General features: G+C 43.8%; 1 pseudogene across 1 annotated transcript; it reads right to left on the bottom strand.

The window, feature by feature from the left end:
* Positions 1 to 1,906: 1,906 nt before the first annotated feature.
* Positions 1,907 to 17,532, bottom strand: LOC311144157 (interferon alpha/beta receptor 1a-like; annotated as a pseudogene). The gene is made up of 7 exons (XR_014615564.1): positions 17,403 to 17,532; positions 8,202 to 8,328; positions 7,682 to 7,866; positions 4,223 to 4,383; positions 2,788 to 2,941; positions 2,447 to 2,604; positions 1,907 to 2,280 (listed from the first exon to the last, which is right to left on the bottom strand). The product of XR_014615564.1 is annotated as an interferon alpha/beta receptor 1a-like (transcript).
* Positions 17,533 to 18,091: the final 559 nt, after the last annotated feature.

Here is an 18,091-nt window from a genome sequence, read left to right as displayed (position 1 = left end):
CACGGTTGGGATGGTGTTCTTTGGCTTGCAAGCTACCCCCTTTTTCCTCCAAACATAACGATGGTCATTATGGCCAAACAGTTCTATTTTTGTTTCATCAGACCAGGGGACATTTCTCCAAAAAGTATGATCTTTGTCCACATGTGCAGTTGCAAACCGTAGTCTGGCTTTTTTATGGCGGTTTTGGAGCAGTTGCTTCTTCCTTGCTGAGCGGCCTTTCAGGTTATGTCAATATAGGACTTGTTTTACTGTGGATATAGATACCTTTGTACCTGTTTCCTCCAGCATCTTCACAAGGTCCTTTGCTGTTGTTCTGGGATTGATTTGCACTTTTCGCACAAAAGTACATTAATCTCTAGGAGACAGAACGCGTCTCCTTCCTGAGCGGTATGATTGCCGAGTGGTCCATTGGTGTTTATACTGACGTACTATTGTTTGTACAGATTGATCCCAAGGATGAAGCAAACTTGTGGAGGTCTACAATTTGTTTTCTGAGGTCTTGGCTGATTTCTTTTGATTTTCCCATGATGTCAAGCAAAGAGGCACGGAGTTTGAAGGTAGGCCTTGAAATACATCCACAGGTACACCTCCAATTGACTCAAATTATGTCAATTAGCCCATCAGAAGCTTCTAAAGCCATGACATCATTTTCTGGAATTTTCCAAGCTGTTTAAAGGCACAGTCAACTTAGTGTATGTAAACTTCTGACCCACTGGAATTGTGATACAGTGAATTATAAGTTAAATAATCTGTCTGTAAACAATTGTTGGAAAAATTACTTGTGTCATGCACAAAGTAGATGTCCTAACCGACTTGCCAAAACTATAGTTTGTTAACAAGACATTTGTGGAGTGGTTGAAAAACTAGTTTTAATGACTCCAACCGAAGTGTATGTAAACTTCCGACTTCAACTGTATGTTAGAATGCTGTTCATTGACTACAGCTCAGCGTTCAACACCATAGTCCCCTCGAAGCTCATCACCAAGCTCAGGACCCTGGGACTGAACACCTCCCTTTGCGACTGGATCCGGAACTTTCTGACGGGCCACCCCCAGGCAGTAAGGGTAGGCAACAACATATCCACCACGCTGACCAGCAACACGGGGGCCCCTCAGGGGGGTCCATAGTCCCCTCCTGTACTCCCTGTTCACCCATGACTGCGTGGCCGAGCACGACTCCAACACCATCATCAAGTTTGCTGACGACACGACGGTGGTAGGACTTATCACCGACGACGATCCGGCAGCCTATAGGGTGGAGGTCAGAGACCTGGCAGTGTGTTGCCAGGACAACAACCTCTCCCTCAACGTCAGCAAGACACAGGAGCTGATCGCAGACTAGAGGAAACGGAGGGGCAAACACGCCCCCATCCACATCAATGGGGCGGTAGCGAAGCAGGTCGAGAGCTTCAAGTTCCTCGGTGTCCAAATCACTAAGGAATTAACATGGTCCATACACACCCACACAGTTGTGAAGAGGGCATGACAGAGCCTCGACCCCTCAGGAGGCTGTTCTACAGCTGCACCATTGAGAGCCTCTTGACTGGCTGCATCACCGCTTGGAACGGCAACTACAAGGCTGATGATGATGATGCGTTTTGCATCATATGATTCATCATCATCATGTGGCAAGTTACACTTTGCTTCTTGAAAGTCCAATATCTTGAAAACTTGACATGGAAAACATGTTGGGACTTTAGTGGATTTTTCCTTTAAGGTAGGTTGGACAGGTGACGATGTGTCTTTGGCTCTGAGAGACTTCATCTTCACAGTGTTCTTTGAGGAGAGGCAGCAAGACTGGGAGACTTGAGAGAACATTCTGTGAGACCCTTCTCCTTTCCCCATTACAAATCTCCAACCGTCATTGACAGTCTATCCACCCAGATCTGGTCTCTCTCCATTTCTCCTCAGACGCCCACATCCACAACCCCCTCGTCCAGAACTCTTTCGTCAGTCGACTCTCTCCCAATCTCCTCCATCTTGACCTGCTCCAGTGTCTGCCAGGAGTCCACTTCCTGGTCTCTCTGATTGACTCCCCACCACTACGACCCTGCTGGGCGGAACCTCCCTCTGTGGAGTAGACCCCAGAGTCTCCGCTGCCCTGGCGGCTGTGCCTGCCGCTGTCCTGCTCCAGCTCTGAGGGGGGCGCTGTTAGGGGAGGAGGGACGTGTATCTACAGCTGCACCACCTCAGGACAGATGGTCAGCTTATCACAGCACAGCTCTGCCTTAGCAGTGAGGAGGCGGGGCATGTCGGAGCCGGGAGAGGAGTCACAGAGGTACTGGGGGAGGGGAAGAGAAGGTGGGAGGGAGAGGTGGTGAGAGAGAAAGAAGGTAACTTAATTGTCTATTGCTTAATCCCAACCACCCTTAGGACACACACCCACCAACAGAGAGGATGGATGGTACACCGGATATTACTGTTGTGCAAGCGGCTATGAAGCCTACCTCCTGGATGTGTGCAGGCAGCTGGATGGAGGGGTAGAAGGCGTATTTGAGGACTCTGTAGAACCTGAAGGCAGCGTAGGAGGGAAGCAACACGAACAGGAAACACACCACCATGGAGACCAGGAAGTACAGGAAGATCTGCCAGTACGGGGTGTCACCTGAGGACGAGGACACACAGTCACACTTTACAGTGTCCTTATTGTGTAAATACTCCTGTAAAACACAAACATTCTCTCTCTGGCATCTCTACACACACATTATACTTACTCACACTGATACAGGTAGGTTACACACACATCAAGCACATCTCCAAGTGTTTAGTGTGAAGTGTTCATTCCTACCCTCCGTCTGCATGCACTGTGGTGCCGTGTAGCCACTAGTCTTGTTGTAGTAGTCATAGCGAGACTGGACCATGACACAGTACCACGTCCAGGCCTCCAGCTCAGGCAGAGTCACCAGGTTTTCGCTAGAGACCTCCACTTTAGGATTCAGACCCTGATCATACAATAACAACATGTTATAATCAGAGCGGTTTGGGATACACTGCCCTGTCTTGGACTACCCCCTGCCGTTCCACTCATTTCACCTATTCCAGTACTAGCACATCGGATTCCATTGGTGAACTAATCATCAAGCCCTTTATAAGTTGAATCATCTGTGGTAGTACTGAATACGTCACAAAAGTGGAACGGTTGGGGATACCTGTGGATTACAGAGAAATCATATCTATCTGGTCTGGTGTAACACAGGGACACAGCAGCATGGCTATTGAGATTGTTTCACCTGGAGAAGTTCCAGAGAACATTTGCATTCCATCTGAATGCCCTGGCCTGATTTGGAACACTTTAAAACCTTTCAGAATACAACCCACCAACCAGTTTCCTGCATAGAAAACCACATTAGGAACACAGGTGTGTTCTATCTTTAAGTTGGTGGTTTAGAGTGTTACACCATGTTGTTGTAGCTTCTGGGTTACTGAGGGGAGGCCCAGGTTATAGCAGTCACAGGGTTACTGAGGGGAGGCCCAGGTTATAGCAGTCACAGGGTTACTGAGGGGAGGCCCAGGTTATAGCAGTCACAGGGTTACTGAGGGGAGGCCCAGGTTATAGCAGTCACAGGGTTACTGAGGGGAGGCCCAGGTTATAGCAGTCACAGGGTTACTGAGGGGAGGCCCAGGTTATAGCAGTCACAGGGTTACTGAGGGGAGGCCCAGGTTACAGCAGTCACATGGTTACTGAGGGGAGGCCCAGGTTATAGCAGTCACAGGGTTACTGAGGGGAGGCCCAGGTTATAGCAGTCACAGGGTTACTGAGGGGAGGCCCAGGTTATAGCAGTCACAGGGTTACTGAGGGGAGGCCCAGGTTATAGCAGTCACAGGGTTACTGAGGGGAGGCCCAGGTTATAGCAGTCACAGGGTTACTGAGGGGAGGCCCAGGTTATAGCAGTCACAGGGTTACTGAGGGGAGGCCCAGGTTATAGCAGTCACAGGGTTGCTGAGGGGAGGCCCAGGTTATAGCAGTCACAGGGTTACTGAGGGGAGGCCCAGGTTATAGCAGTCACAGGGTTACTGAGGGGAGGCCCAGGTTATAGCAGTCACAGGGTTACTGAGGGGAGGCCCAGGTTATAGCAGTCACAGGGTTACTGAGGGGAGGCCCAGGTTATAGCAGTCACAGGGTTACTGAGGGGAGGCCCAGGTTATAGCAGTCACAGGGTTACTGAGGGGAGGCCCAGGTGTCTTTAGGGGCCATAGAAAAAGGCAGAAGGCTGAGCCAGTACCTGAGGGTCATCAGAGCGGCTCCAGTACAGGATGTGGTAATACAGGGAGGGGATATGATCCTTCATGGAGCCCTGGGTGCTGGTCAGGGGGTCAGAGATTGTCACGTCCAGCAGGTTCCCCACAGGAGCCAGCTCCACCCTGGATGGTGGGCCCAATGAAGCTAGACGGGGAACAACAGATAAGACCAAAATAAACTCACTAATCATCACTAGTTGCAATACAGCCAACTCCAGAGTACAGGGAATGATTATTGGTGAATGACAGTTTGTCTATCTGTGCTAGTTGTGTGTGTTGGTGTGTGGCTGTGTGTTGGCGTGTGGCTGTGCGTGCCGGTGTGTGTGTGTGGCTGTGCGTGTTTTATTTAAATGTTATTTAACCTTTATTTAAGACCAATTTAGGTTAAAAACCTATTTTGCGAGGGCGACCTGGCAAGAAGGCAAAACAGGGAAATAGCAGCGTGTACATAAAATATTACAGAAAAATACAAAAAACACAAAAGCTGCAGGATTTCAGTCCTTCACGGCGTAGTGTGTTGGTGACTATGGTCCCAGCTGCCTTGAAATCATTGACAAGATCCTCCCGTGTAGTTCTGGGCTGACTCCTCACCGTTCTCATGATCATTTCAACTCCACGAGGTGAGAGCTTGCATGGAGCCCCAGGCCGAGGGAGATTGACAGGTCTTTTGTGTTTCTTCCATTTGCGAATAATCACACCAACTGTTGTCACCTTCTCACCAAGCTGCTTGGCGATGGTCTTGTAGCCCATTCCAGCCTTGTGTAGGTCTACAATCGTGTCCCTGACATCCTTGGAGAGCTCTTTGGTCTTGGCCATGGTGGAGAGTTTGGAATCTGATTGATTGATTGCTTCTTTGGACAGGTGTCTTTTATAAAGGTAACAAGCTGAGATTAGGAGCACTCCCTTTAAGAGTGTGCTCCTAATCTCAGCTCGTTACCTGTATAAAAGACACCTGGGAGCCAGAAATCTTTCTGATTGAGAGGGTGTCAAATACTTATTTCCCTCATTAAAATGCAAATCAATTGCTAAGATTTTTTACATGCGTTTTTCTGGATTTATTTGTTGTTATTCTGTCTCTCACTGTTCAAATAAACATACCATTAAAATTATAGACTGATCATTTCTTTGTCAGTGGGCAAACGTACAAAATCAGCAGGGGATCAAATACTTTTTTCCCCTCACTGTAACTTATTTGAAAAGTCATTACTTTATTACATTGCTCAACATTTTCTTAACATTTGTCATAATTAGTTAAAGCAATGAATTTGTACCGCTCTCGTCGGACTTCATCTGCATATTTTCCGCCATTTACTTCAAATCTGAAAACGTTGTGAAGCCACGCCCATTTTCTGAAGAATTGCATTATGGGCCCTAAAAGCACGGAAATAGCGTCCACTGCTTGTATACTTCGTATTTTGACTAATTTAGTACGACACCCGGGCCCTTTTGGCACACTAACTATATCCATACTATGACCAATAAGCATACCACATACTCAATTTACGTCACAGATAGTACAGTTAGTGCGGTTAGTATGAGTATTCGAATAGCAGCGTGTACAGAAAATACTACAGAAAAATACTAAATACACACAAAAGACAAAGTGTCACAAGTTCCAGATACATTTGAAGATTAGAAACAACTGCAGCTGTCACAAACAGTGTCGTCGCTCAGAGTCTTAAATACAGGCAACTCCTCTAACTTTAATATCTTTTGAAGCATATTCCAGGATGATGGGGCATTATGGGAAAGATATTGCTTCCCCATCTGTTCTAGCCTTAGGAACAGACAAGGACAGCAGCGACTGTGAACAAAGACTGTATTGAGTGACTGATCTGGTCAGTAAGGAACCGAGATACAAAAGGAAGTCTATCAATGCTTTGTACACAAAAGTGTCCCAGTGCTTTAGCCTCCTGGTCCATTGCACCATAGCAAGTGATGTAGCATTTGTAATAAACCTTAAAGCCCCATGATACACCGTGTCCAGAGTTAAGGTACTTGCTGAGGCCTGCATATAGACAATATAACCATAACCCAGCACCAATACCAAAGTGCTTTGAACAAGATCCTTTCTGACTGACATTGAAAAGCAAGATTTGTTCCTAAAATATAAACCACATTTCAACTTCAGTTTCTTGTTCAGGTTTTCAATGTGCTGTTTAAATCTTTTCATCTAACCAAATCCCAAGGAGGTGAGCCTGACCCTGTCGATTTGCTGGTCTTTTATAGTTCAAATCTGCAAATCTTACTTTCAGAGAAGAGAAAACCATACATTGTTTTCCTTGCATTAAGCACAAGTTTCAATTTGAAAAGCTGCCTCTGAATAACATCAAAAGCAAACTATAAGTCCTGAAAAGCCTTCTCAATATTAGATGCACTAGAATAAATAATTGTGTCATCAGCATACAGATGGAGATTTGCAGAGTCAACCGTCTTCCCTATATCATTTATATACAGTGTAAAAAGGATCAGACCTAAAATTGAGCCCTGGGGAACTCCTTTTGTAAGACTTCGAAACTCAGATTTCATACCCTCCTGTGCTACACACTGTTCTGTCAGAACGGTAGTTTTGGAACCAATCCAATGCATCAACACTTAAACCAAGGTTTTTTAGACTATACAACAGCAGGGCATGGTCAACAGTGTCGAAGGCAATAGAAAGTGAAACAGTGATTTGTCTTGTCCTGAGCATCTAGAATATCACCTACAACCTTACTGCAGTAATTGTACTATGATTGGCTCTAAAACCTGACTGGAATTGAGATAAAACTGAGTTATTATAAAGTCTTTCAACTGTGAGTTTACCAGGTTTTCCAAAACTTTTGCCAGTGCAGACAGTTTAGATATGGACGATAGTTATCCAACTGGGACGGATCTCCACTCTTATGTAAAGGCGTGACGTAGGCTGCTTTCCAGACTTTTGGAATGGTATTACTCACCAATTAAAGATTTAATATATGAGTGGGAGGGGCAGCAATGATCTCTGCACCAATGTTTAGAAAATAAGGGTTCAATTCATCCGGGCCAGACGCTTTCTTAATTTCAATAGATTTGAGTGCCTTCACAACTTCTGAAAGCTCAATCAACACACGTGTGTGTGTGTGGGTTGGTGTCTGGCTGTGTGTGGGTTGGTGTCTGGCTGTGTGTGGGTTGGTGTCTGGCTGTGTGTGGGTTGGTGTCTGGCTGTGTGTGGGTTGGTGTCTGGCTGTGTGTGGGTTGGTGTCTGGCTGTGTGTGGGTTGGTGTCTGGCTGTGTGTGGGTTGGTGTCTGGCTGTGTGTGGGTTGGTGTCTGGCTGTGTGTGGGTTGGTGTCTGGCTGTGTGTGGGTTGGTGTCTAAATATGTGACTGTTTGAAACTGTGTCTATTTTCCTGATATCTTCTCTCATTTAGTTTATTTTTCATCTGTGCCCAAGTCTGTCTGCCTTCTCCCATTCTTCTCTCACCGTCTATATCAGGGCAGAAGTCTTTGTAGACCCAGTGTGAGTGGAGACCGCCTGCGCTGGCTCGGACTCTGAGCATGTACATGCCCAGGTAGTGCAGATCAGAACCTGTGAGGTCACAGCGGGTGTGTGTGGTCCCTTCACACACACGGCTCCAGTTCTTCTTCTTCTTCTTCATCTTGTACTTTCTGTTGGGGACAGAGCGAGAGGGTCAGTGATGAGAGGCAGTCTTGGCCTAATACCAGATTATGACTCTCAGAGTGGTAAAATAAACAGACAAGTCACTGTTTGGGTGTAGGATGTGAAATACGGTATAGTATGTGACATGTAGGAGGGGTGGAGGGTGGGGGGGGGGGGGTGAAATCCGGTATAGTATGTGACATGTAGGAGGGGTGGAGGGTGGGGGTGAAATACGGTATAGTATGTGATATGTAGGAGGGGTGGAGGGTGGGGTGAAATACGGTATAGTATGTGATATGTAGGAGAGGTGGAGGGGGTTTTGTGAGTGCATCTGGTGACTTACGCTATGTACTCTGCAGTGAAGGTAACAGCGTTGCCTGTGGTCGTCTGGTCCCAGTCCCATGCCAGTATGTACTGTGTGTTCAGGGTGAGCAGAGTCAGGTTCTGAGGTAGAGACAGCTCTGCAACCACTGAAACACAGCGAGTAAGACAGGCAGACGGGGTCATTAAAAAGTTATTCACTGTTTGGTGGCGTATTGATTACACGTTATATGATGGGAGTTGGATATAATCAACTGATTCGGCAGCAACTTTGAAGTTAAAACAGCCTAACCATTGGCATACTTTAGGCCAGCGATTCTCAACTGGTGGGTCGAGGTTTTCAATGTGTCCGAGTAAAAATAATAGTGAATAAATACTCCAGTCTGAACATAAACGACTTAAACCAGGTAGAACGTGTGTAGAAATGATAATGAATTTACATTTGGAAATCATTTAATCTCTGAAGAATTTTTTTCAATATAGCGCTATTAGCAGCACTATTTGGGTTGATTTGTTTGGTCTCAAACCAGTGAGTTTATTAACATTCTTCATCAAGAATAAGGGTAAAAGTATATTATTGACAATGAAAGAGGTGGGAATGTTGTTCCCTTGTCATATAAATTGCTACATTTACTATCAACATAGCATTAAAAATAGTTTCCCAGATTTTTTTTATTTTGCCGATTATTTTTCGCGATGCGAATATTGGGTCGCGGCAGAGACAACCTGGTTCAATTTGGGTCACGAAGCAAAACCAGTTGAGAACCACTGCTTTAGGCTATGCATTTCATCACTACCTCACAGCCAACCACCAATTCACATGTCCTGTGGACAATATGAAATATTCCAAAGAAAGAGGAATCAATCCGATATTTAGATCTCTGAAGAACAAAAGAAGCTAAAACACACCCCTGTGGTGAGAAAAACCATAGGCTAGCAACAATGACATTGACCTCACTAGCTAGCCAGCGCTTCTATTGGGAGATTCCACGCCAGCAAGAAATGCTTTTTTGGTACCTCAGAATGTTCTTGCAATTCTCACATAGGAACTTCATTGGGAGGAAGGATGTTTAACAGGCTTTTTACATTTGTATCAAACCATTATTTTGAAAATCATGATGAACGTGGCCATTTTAGACCTCTTGTAAGACCCTAATGATCTGTAAACCATACATGATAACAGACATATTGGTGTCATTCTAAAGCCAGTGTTCTCTCATATATGGAGTATGTCTAGACTCTGAAATACACATTTTCAATGCGTACTTCACCCATGCTCTACCAAGGTTTTCCAGCACACAGCTGTGACCTACTACAGTAGCTATGTTGGTCTATTGTACTTCCGACAATGTGTATGTAGGTTGCTTAGGATTCAAACCTTCTCAAAAACAGCCTAATTCACACTCTTAGAAGAGGTGATCCCACAATGTGATTTGTACCGCATACAAGGTAATGTATTGCATTTGTCCCACTCCAAGACATTACCCCATTCCACTACCTTTTCAAGCTTTTTTTATTTTATGAAAGCAAGCTTTGATTTTATAGTTACAAACACCCTCAGGCTTGATTTAGTGAGCCGTTTTGTCTTGTAGTAATGTGGTGCCTGCCTGCATTTCTTTAAACTTTTATTTTAACAATACATGAATTGAAAAATAAATAGATTTCATAACATCTTCTTTGGTCAGTAGGTACCCAACATAACAACAGGGGGTGGTATGTTCAACACAGTCACTCATATTGATAGAGGGGTCTATAGAGCCGGTCTGTACTCCTGGTTTCTGTAACCGTGAGCTTACCTGTGTAATATTGACATAAGCTCAGAACCACTCGTTTCCAAACATGGTCCTGTTTTATCAATTACTGTGCTGAACAATGGATAGTTCGTTACCTCTGTCAAATGACTATGTAGCTTAAAGTTGTGTGTCTCCTGACAAATGAGAACACACGAAAGGGAACGGTCTAAATATCCCCGCCGGTCGGCGAACCCAACACCTTCATATCCCAGGGCGGTGACACTAACCGTTACGCTATAAACCCTGTTGCAGATGCATAAACTTTGCCCATTTTTAAAATAGTGTCGTCTGGTGATGACAGCACGGTTGTTCATTCACTCAGTACTGATTGAACGTTTAGTCATCTTGCCTGGTACTTTTTTTGGTCTTAAAAAAAACTGTTGATGGGTTCAAAACACTTTCATTTTATCACATAGCTAAGTAAGTTAGCAAGCATGGAGTTTTGACTGTGCACATGTCGCGCAAGCAAAGAATGATCATTATGTTATTGTTTGACCTGGATGCTTCGTGTGCAACCCGCACCCCTGCTATTTTCTTTTTTTCTCCACTTGTGGATGGCGACTTCAGGTTTTCGGAAACACATTGAAAAGTAACTTGACGCGGTGTTGATCAGTCAGCGCACATTTGGATTATAATGACAAGAACAAAACGTCATTGACAGATGAGGGAGCAGACTGAATTAATACATAAAGGTAAGGGCTAGACTTCGCTCTGGATCCTCTAACAGTGATGCATCTGTCTGGCGTGTGCACGTATTATAAATGACCAGCGTGGCAGTTTTCCCAAAGTTCGGTGTATCTAACTGGCTATTATAGCAGCAGATGACGTTCGATAGCTTATTAGTTTGTTCTCTGATTACACGCAAGTGTCCAGGATAGCAGTTTACACAGATGACCATCTTCAGCAACTTGAAAAACCTTCTATAGCAATATATACAGTGCAGTCGGAAAGTATTCAGAACCCTTGACTTTTTCCACATGTTATTTAGTTATAGCCTTATTCTAAAACATAAGTATTCAGACCCTAAGCTATGAGACTCGAAATTGAGCTCAGGTGCATCCTGTTTCCATTGATCATCCTTGAGATGTTTCTACAACTTGATTGGAGTCCACCTGTGGTAAATTCAATTGATTGGACATGATTTTGAAAGGCACACACCTGTCTAGATATGGTGCCACAGTTGACAGTGCATGTCAGAGCAACAACCAAGCCATGAGGTCGAAGGAATTGTCCGTAGAGCTCCGAGACAGGATTGTGTCGAGGCAAAGATCTGGGGAAGGGTACCAAAAAAAATTCTGCAGCATTGAAGGTCCCCAAGAACACAGTGGCCTCGATCATTCTTAAATGGAAAAAGTTTGGAACCACCCGGCCAAACTGAGCAATCAGGTTAGAAGGGCCTTGGTCAGGGAGGTGACCAAGAACCCCATGGTCACTGACAGAGCTCTAGAGTTCCTCTGTGGAGATGGGAGAACCTTCCAGAAGGACAACCATCTCTGCAGCACTCCACTAAAATCAGGCCTTTACGGTAGACTTGCCAGTCAGAAGCCACTCAGTAAAAAAGGCACAGCCCGCTTGGAGTTTGCCAAAAGGCACCTAAAGGACTCTCAGATCATAAGAAACAAGATTCTCTGGACTGATGAAACCAAGATTGAAGTCCTTGGCCTGAATGCCAAGCGTCACGTCTGGAAGAAACCTGGCACCATCCCGATGGTTAAGCATGGTGTGGCAGCATCATGCTGTGGGGATATTTTTCAGCAGCAGTGAATGGGAGACTAGTCAGGATCGAGGGAAAGATGAACGGAGCAAAGTACAGAGAGATCCTTGATGAAAACCTGCTCCAGAGCACTCAGGACCTCAGACTGGGGCGAAGCGTCACCTTCCAACAGGACAACGACCCTAAGCACACAGCAAAGACAACGCAGAAGTGGCTTCGGGACAGGTCTCTGAATGTCCTTGAGTGGCCCAGCCAGAGCCTGGACTTGAACCCGATCAAACATCTCTGGAGAAACCTGAAAATAGCTGTGCAGCGACGATCCCCATCCAACCTGACAGAGCTTGAGAGGATCTGCAGAGAAGAATGGGATAAACTCCCCAAATACAGGTGTGCCAAGCTTGTAGCATCATACCCAAGACGACTCAAGGCTGTAGTCACTGCCAAAGGTGCTTCAACAAAGCACTGAGTAACGGATCTGAATACTTCATATTTCCTGGGTTTTTGTTATAAATTTGCAAAAATTTCTAAAAACCAGTTTTAGCTTTGTCATTATGGGGTATTGTGTGTAGATTGATAAGTGAAAAAAACTATTTAATACATTTTAGAATAAGGCTGTAACGTAACAAAATGTCGAAAAGGGCAAGGGGTCTGAAGTGTACCTAGCTAGCCATCTTCCTTTGCTTCTCATCCAACTGGTGTTAGCTAGATAGATACAGCTGCTAGCCTTCTATTAGCTAGCTGCTACTATTGCGCAGCAACTGAGTTGCTTGACCGGTGTAGAACTGAGATAGGGCTGAAAAATACGTTAGCATTGTTAGTAATGCTCCAAAAAGGTAGCACATCCTTAGTTTAATGGGCAGACATGTGAGAGTGATAAATTGTGAATTTAAAAAAACAACTGTGGCACCTACAAACTTGTTTAGTCCAAATGGATCGAAGTCTAAAACAAAATGTCTGAGGACCCTAACACTAACGACCCTGTCAAAAATCCGGTATAGTGGTTCTCGGTAACAGCCAGACGGATCATGACGAGTGTGTTGTGTACCGCAGTCAAGTTGATTTTAAAATGTTCATCGACATTGGTAGGGGGATTTGTATTTAACAATTGAACTTCAAACAATGCCTACTATAGTTGTGCCAACCGGCGCGACTATAATATTGTTCCAAAAAATATATCTTAAAATTAACTAAATCAAAAAAAAAGGGTAGCTTCTATTAATATTTTTTATGTTAGCAAACATTTTTACTTCAGAATCATGACAGGCGACTCCATATTTTAGAGAACACGATGGTGTATAATGTCACCAAGATGTGGATCATGTTCGGTTCACAGATCATAAGGTCTTACAGGGTGCATGTGTAGGTCTAAATAGGGCCTATAAATTGCCACATTCATCATCATTTTCTAGGCAATTGCGTGTAATACAAATTTTAATTTCAAACATTCTTTCTCCCAATGTAATTTCTATGTGAAGATGTCCCGAACAATAGGAGATACCAAAAATATTTTCCGCTCCCGCTGTTGTGGAAAGACCCTGTAGAGCTTGCTTGACTGAGACCCAATGCCACAACAGGATGTTGCATCAGATGGTGGGAAAAAAAAAGTAAATTTAGAACAGTTCCCCTAACAGCTCTGTGTGTGTGTGTGTGTGTGTGTGTGTGTGTGTGTGTGTGTGTGTGTGTGTGTGTGTGTGTGTGTGTGTGTGTGTGTGTGTGTGTGTGTGTGTGTGTGTGTGCACCTGCTAAGCTACAGTGCACCCATGGGGCTGGATTACAGTTACACAATATTTCCCTCCGACCCAAACTATTAGTCTCTATTTTTTGGGGGCACCCCCACCTTGCGGGGCTGCCTGCTACACCAATTATAACTATAAGAAATCTAAGATGTGTCAAATAATTATATCCAGCTCAGGGCTCCAGCTATGCATTTGGTTTGCTAACTTGCTAGCTAAGTGGCTAGGCGTCAAGATCTAGCTTATTGGTTACAGTAGAGACATTCAATCCCCTCCTGGATCAAGATTCCTGTTGCCTAAATTGTTCTGTGCATGACTATGACTGGTTATGAGCAATTTATGACATTTCCTCTAACTTGGCCTTTGCACTCCGAAACAGATTCCACAGTGTTGGAGTTGAGGGTGTGACAGAAAGCTAACCATGGTATCTGAATCGTCACAGGTTATAAATAGCCTGGCTACAACGAAACCAGCCCAACTGCTGTTTACAATGTAAATGATAGTAGATTGAATATGAAGTATGACACATCAAGATCCAGCAAGTGACTCAACCATAAGGAATTTTACAGTGTGGAGAACAGCATAACTTTCACTGAAGCACTGAAACTGCTTTGGAACCATGGATTCAGGGGCCTCAGGCTAGGCTGGGGTCTGCTGACTTCATTTCCTCTTCCCTGGACAAACCTCTTCCAAGTCTGTTAAATGTTACTAGAAGGCATTAGGCTACAGTGCAATTGCACGGTGACAGCATTGCGCTGAGACTCACTTTAAAAAATGTATGACAAACAAAAACCATTGACTTAAGTTTAACAAGCTATACAACTCTACGCACAAGGCCTACTTTTAACAATGTACACTGAAAATATTATAAAAACACATTTACTGGAAGAACTGTGCAGATGCAAATCTCCCTTAGTTTTTAATGGTCTCCAAGTTTTCCAAAAAGTATGAAATATTTGCTCCGAATTCAAATTCAACGATGTCTGCAGAAAGAATAGTGGATTTACACCCGGTAACGGAACTGCGGTAACAGAATTTAAAATCATGGGTCCCTGATCTGTACTACACAGAAATGCATAACTATGGCTATGAATGTCATTGTCTTCATGGTGATACATCCTATGCTGGGCTCTACCTTGCGACCATTTTACTCGCATATGAGACTAAATATTTTTTTTATTAGGAGCACAATGAAGTATTATGTTTTGTTTGGGCGGCAGGTAGCTTAGTGGTTAAGAGCATTGTGCCAGTAACCGAAAGGTCGCTGGTTCTAATCCCTGAGTCGACTAGGTGAAAAAAATCTGTTGATGTGCCCTTGAGCAAGGCACTTAACCCTAATTGCTCCTGTAGGTCGCTCTGGATAAGAGCGTCTGCTAAATGACTAATTATTATAAGTATTCTAGAATTATTAGCACAAATATTTTTGCATTGTGCTCCTAATTTTGTTTGTGTGCTCCTATTTTTATTTTATTTCGGCACAAATGTGCTCCTTATCAAAAAAGGTCAGCGCATTCGTAGAGCCCAGTAAGTACACAAAATATATAAATATGCAATATCCTCCTTTGCATATTTGGGTATTATTCTACACACTGGCTATTATTTTAATGCATCCAAACGAGACCAATCATAGACATCTATGTTTCACAAGTTTGGCCATCAAAGTACAGCATAGTATACTCAACTTGTGTGAACTACTGTGTACTGTACAGTAATGTACCGAATTACACTTTTCTTTAATGTACACTGTGCTGTACTCTACTTTTCTTTACTCTACTGTCTAAACTTGTGTACCGAACTATGGTTTGTGACTACTATAATTTCCTGTTGTAGCCAATTCAATTGCAGAAATTCCGTTAACAATTTTTTCAGAAATTCCCTTAACAATTTTAATCACTTAATAATTCATAAACAAAATTGATATCAGTAAAAACACTAACATTCATTGATAGGTCTAACTTCACTTGTTACATCTGTGAACTTTCAATATCCTCCCTCATGAAAGAGAACAATTAGAAGATACACTACATGCTCGTCGAACATCTCATTCCAAAATCATGGGCATTAATATGGCGTTGGTCCCCTCTTTGCTGCTATAACAGCCTCCACTCTTCTGGGAAGGCTTTCCACTAGATGTTGGAACATTGCTGCAGGAACTTGCTTCCATTCAGCCAGAAGAGCATTAGGGAGGTCGGGCACTGATGTTGGGTGATTAGGCCTGGCTCGCAGTCGGCATTCCAATTCATCCCAAAGGTGTTAGATGGGGTTGAGGTCAGGGCTCTGTGCAGGCCAGTCAAGTTCTTCCACACCGACCTCGACAAACCATTTATTTATGGAACTCTATTTGTGCACGGGGGCATTATCATACTGAAACAGGAATGGGCCTTCCCCAAACTGTTGCCACAAAGTTGGACACACAGAATCATCTAGAATGTCATTGTTTGTTGTATCAATAACATTTCCCTTCACTGGAACTAAGGGGCCAAGCCCAAACCATGAAAAACAACCCCAGCTCATTATTCCTCCTCCACCAAACTTTACAGTTGGCACTATGCATTCGGGCAGGGAGCGTTCTCCTGGCATCTGCCAAACCCAGTTTGCAAATACATGCTAGAACGTGCCAATAGGATCTAACTCGCGTGTGCTTGGCTCTGCCAACTCAGACTAATTTACTCCCATTGGAAACGACAGGCTGTGGTCCATCTTGGGTTAGTTAAACAAATATTTGGTTACTCCTTAGTCCAAGGACCTTACATGTTTTGTTTAAAGCGCAAATTTGCTCGAAAACAAAACAGCCAAATACTCCATCTAAACGTGAATCGATTGAAAATTGCGCTACGGTTCTAGAAACAATTCCCTTTACTTTCATATCAAAATCATTTCACAAACGCAAAATATACACTTACTGTACACTGTTTTAAAGGTACACAGTTGCAGCCGACAGTATTTTTCAGTGAATACACATTTGCGACGTGTCTGTTTCCTCACAGGTGTTCCGAGACGCAGACAGCTAACTAATTAGCACAGGTAGCGCTGTAACGTGGAAATATAGCCGTGTGGGAACTTTAACCATATAAAGAAGAGTATCACTTTAACATTTAGTTTGGTTTTAGTTATTTCTAGCCGATATGAAATATAAGTTCCTTATGCCTGCAAAACCGTACCCCACGCGATGCGTGTATATATAACGTTCAGACCGAGCGTCGCGGTTAACAAAATGTTCCCCTACAGAAGACTACCTCGTCCAATGACTTGTGTGTAATGTAACGGAAAGGAGAGTCAACAGCTACCTATCTGTGTGTAAGTAAATTCACTCTGGCTGTCTATTCCAATTTCAGAGCGCTCTCGTCTGAGTGTGCCTGAGTTCACAATAACTGATTAATTTATTAATATGACCGGTGTCCGTAATCGTCTGCAAAAAAACGTTATTAAATTGTTGCCAGCAGCACAGTCACCAACGCTCTAGATAACATGAAACGAGCCAACCAGCTCTGCCAGGGCGAGAAATTGTCAGAGGGAGGTGTTCTCTTACTTATGTCTGGAAGTAGCTAGCAAGCTAGCTAACTTTAGCCAGTTAGCTTGGGTGCTCTCCTGCCGTTGTAAGGTCAGAATACTCGGATCAACCCTACTCCTAGGCCAGAGCGTCCGAGCAGAACGGTCTGAATTTATGAACAGACAATCTGACAATGTTCTGCAATTTACGAACACACCCAGTGGATGTGAAGACGTAACAATTGTATCCACATTATCAGCGGGGTCAACATCTATATTCATGTAGCTAACACGCGGGGTTCAACCACTGACGTACCCACCATTACAATCGAATATTTAAATAGCTCTCAGATCTTACAAATCAAGACGATATAGCCTAGCTCACGTTAGCTTAGTAACAAAGTTAGCTAAACCCAACTCCGTCCTAAGGTAACGTTAGCTATCCATTACAGGGATCTAACTCTACAGCTAAGCTAGCTAGTTACTGTACTTACCATTGGTTATTGAGAGAGACCAGAGGAGAACGAGTGCAAAGCCCACGTTCATGATGAATAATGATTATTTTACAAGGAATCCAACGGTACGTTTTCCCAAGATGCCTTCACATATCGTTCACCTTCCCACTCCCAGCTTCTTCAGTTGCTATGGCCAGTTGACGTGATGACATCACGGGATTGACAATCCAATATGGTTGCCAACGCAACGCCATATTTGGACACGTATGTATGACGTCAGAACTCAGTAGCTTTACTCTCATTGGTCTTAACGATTTGTTTACGTTTTTGTGCAAATCTGAATGCGAGGTCTATTCACAAAACGATCAGCTGGAAATTGTTTAGCTATCGCTAGCTATTTATAGCTAGCTTGTTAGATGGGTGATGCATATTTAGGGTGTTAACTGGGCAAAGAGTGTTAGAAGTGGTTGTCCTTTAATCCCACTTGGCCTATCAGAGGTCAACATGGAGCTACCAGCATATTGTGTCCACCTTTCCAATACTTCCAGATCTACACAACAAGTTTCTAAGGGCTACAGGTTTATTTGGGTTTCAGGGATTAGTGCCAATGGCTCTGAGTCCAGGCCTAGATCAACACTGCATTTATATGGTCTAATGGCCAACACCATAATAACTGGAGACTATCCCCAAGCCATAAAACTGCTGAACAATTAATCCAGGAAAATCTG

This window comes from Coregonus lavaretus (genome assembly GCF_964263955.1).
Source record: "Coregonus lavaretus genome assembly, chromosome: 16".
Taxonomy (NCBI): domain Eukaryota; kingdom Metazoa; phylum Chordata; class Actinopteri; order Salmoniformes; family Salmonidae; genus Coregonus; species Coregonus lavaretus.
Note: the sequence above shows the minus strand (reverse complement) of the source record. Positions and strands in the feature narration are given on the sequence as shown.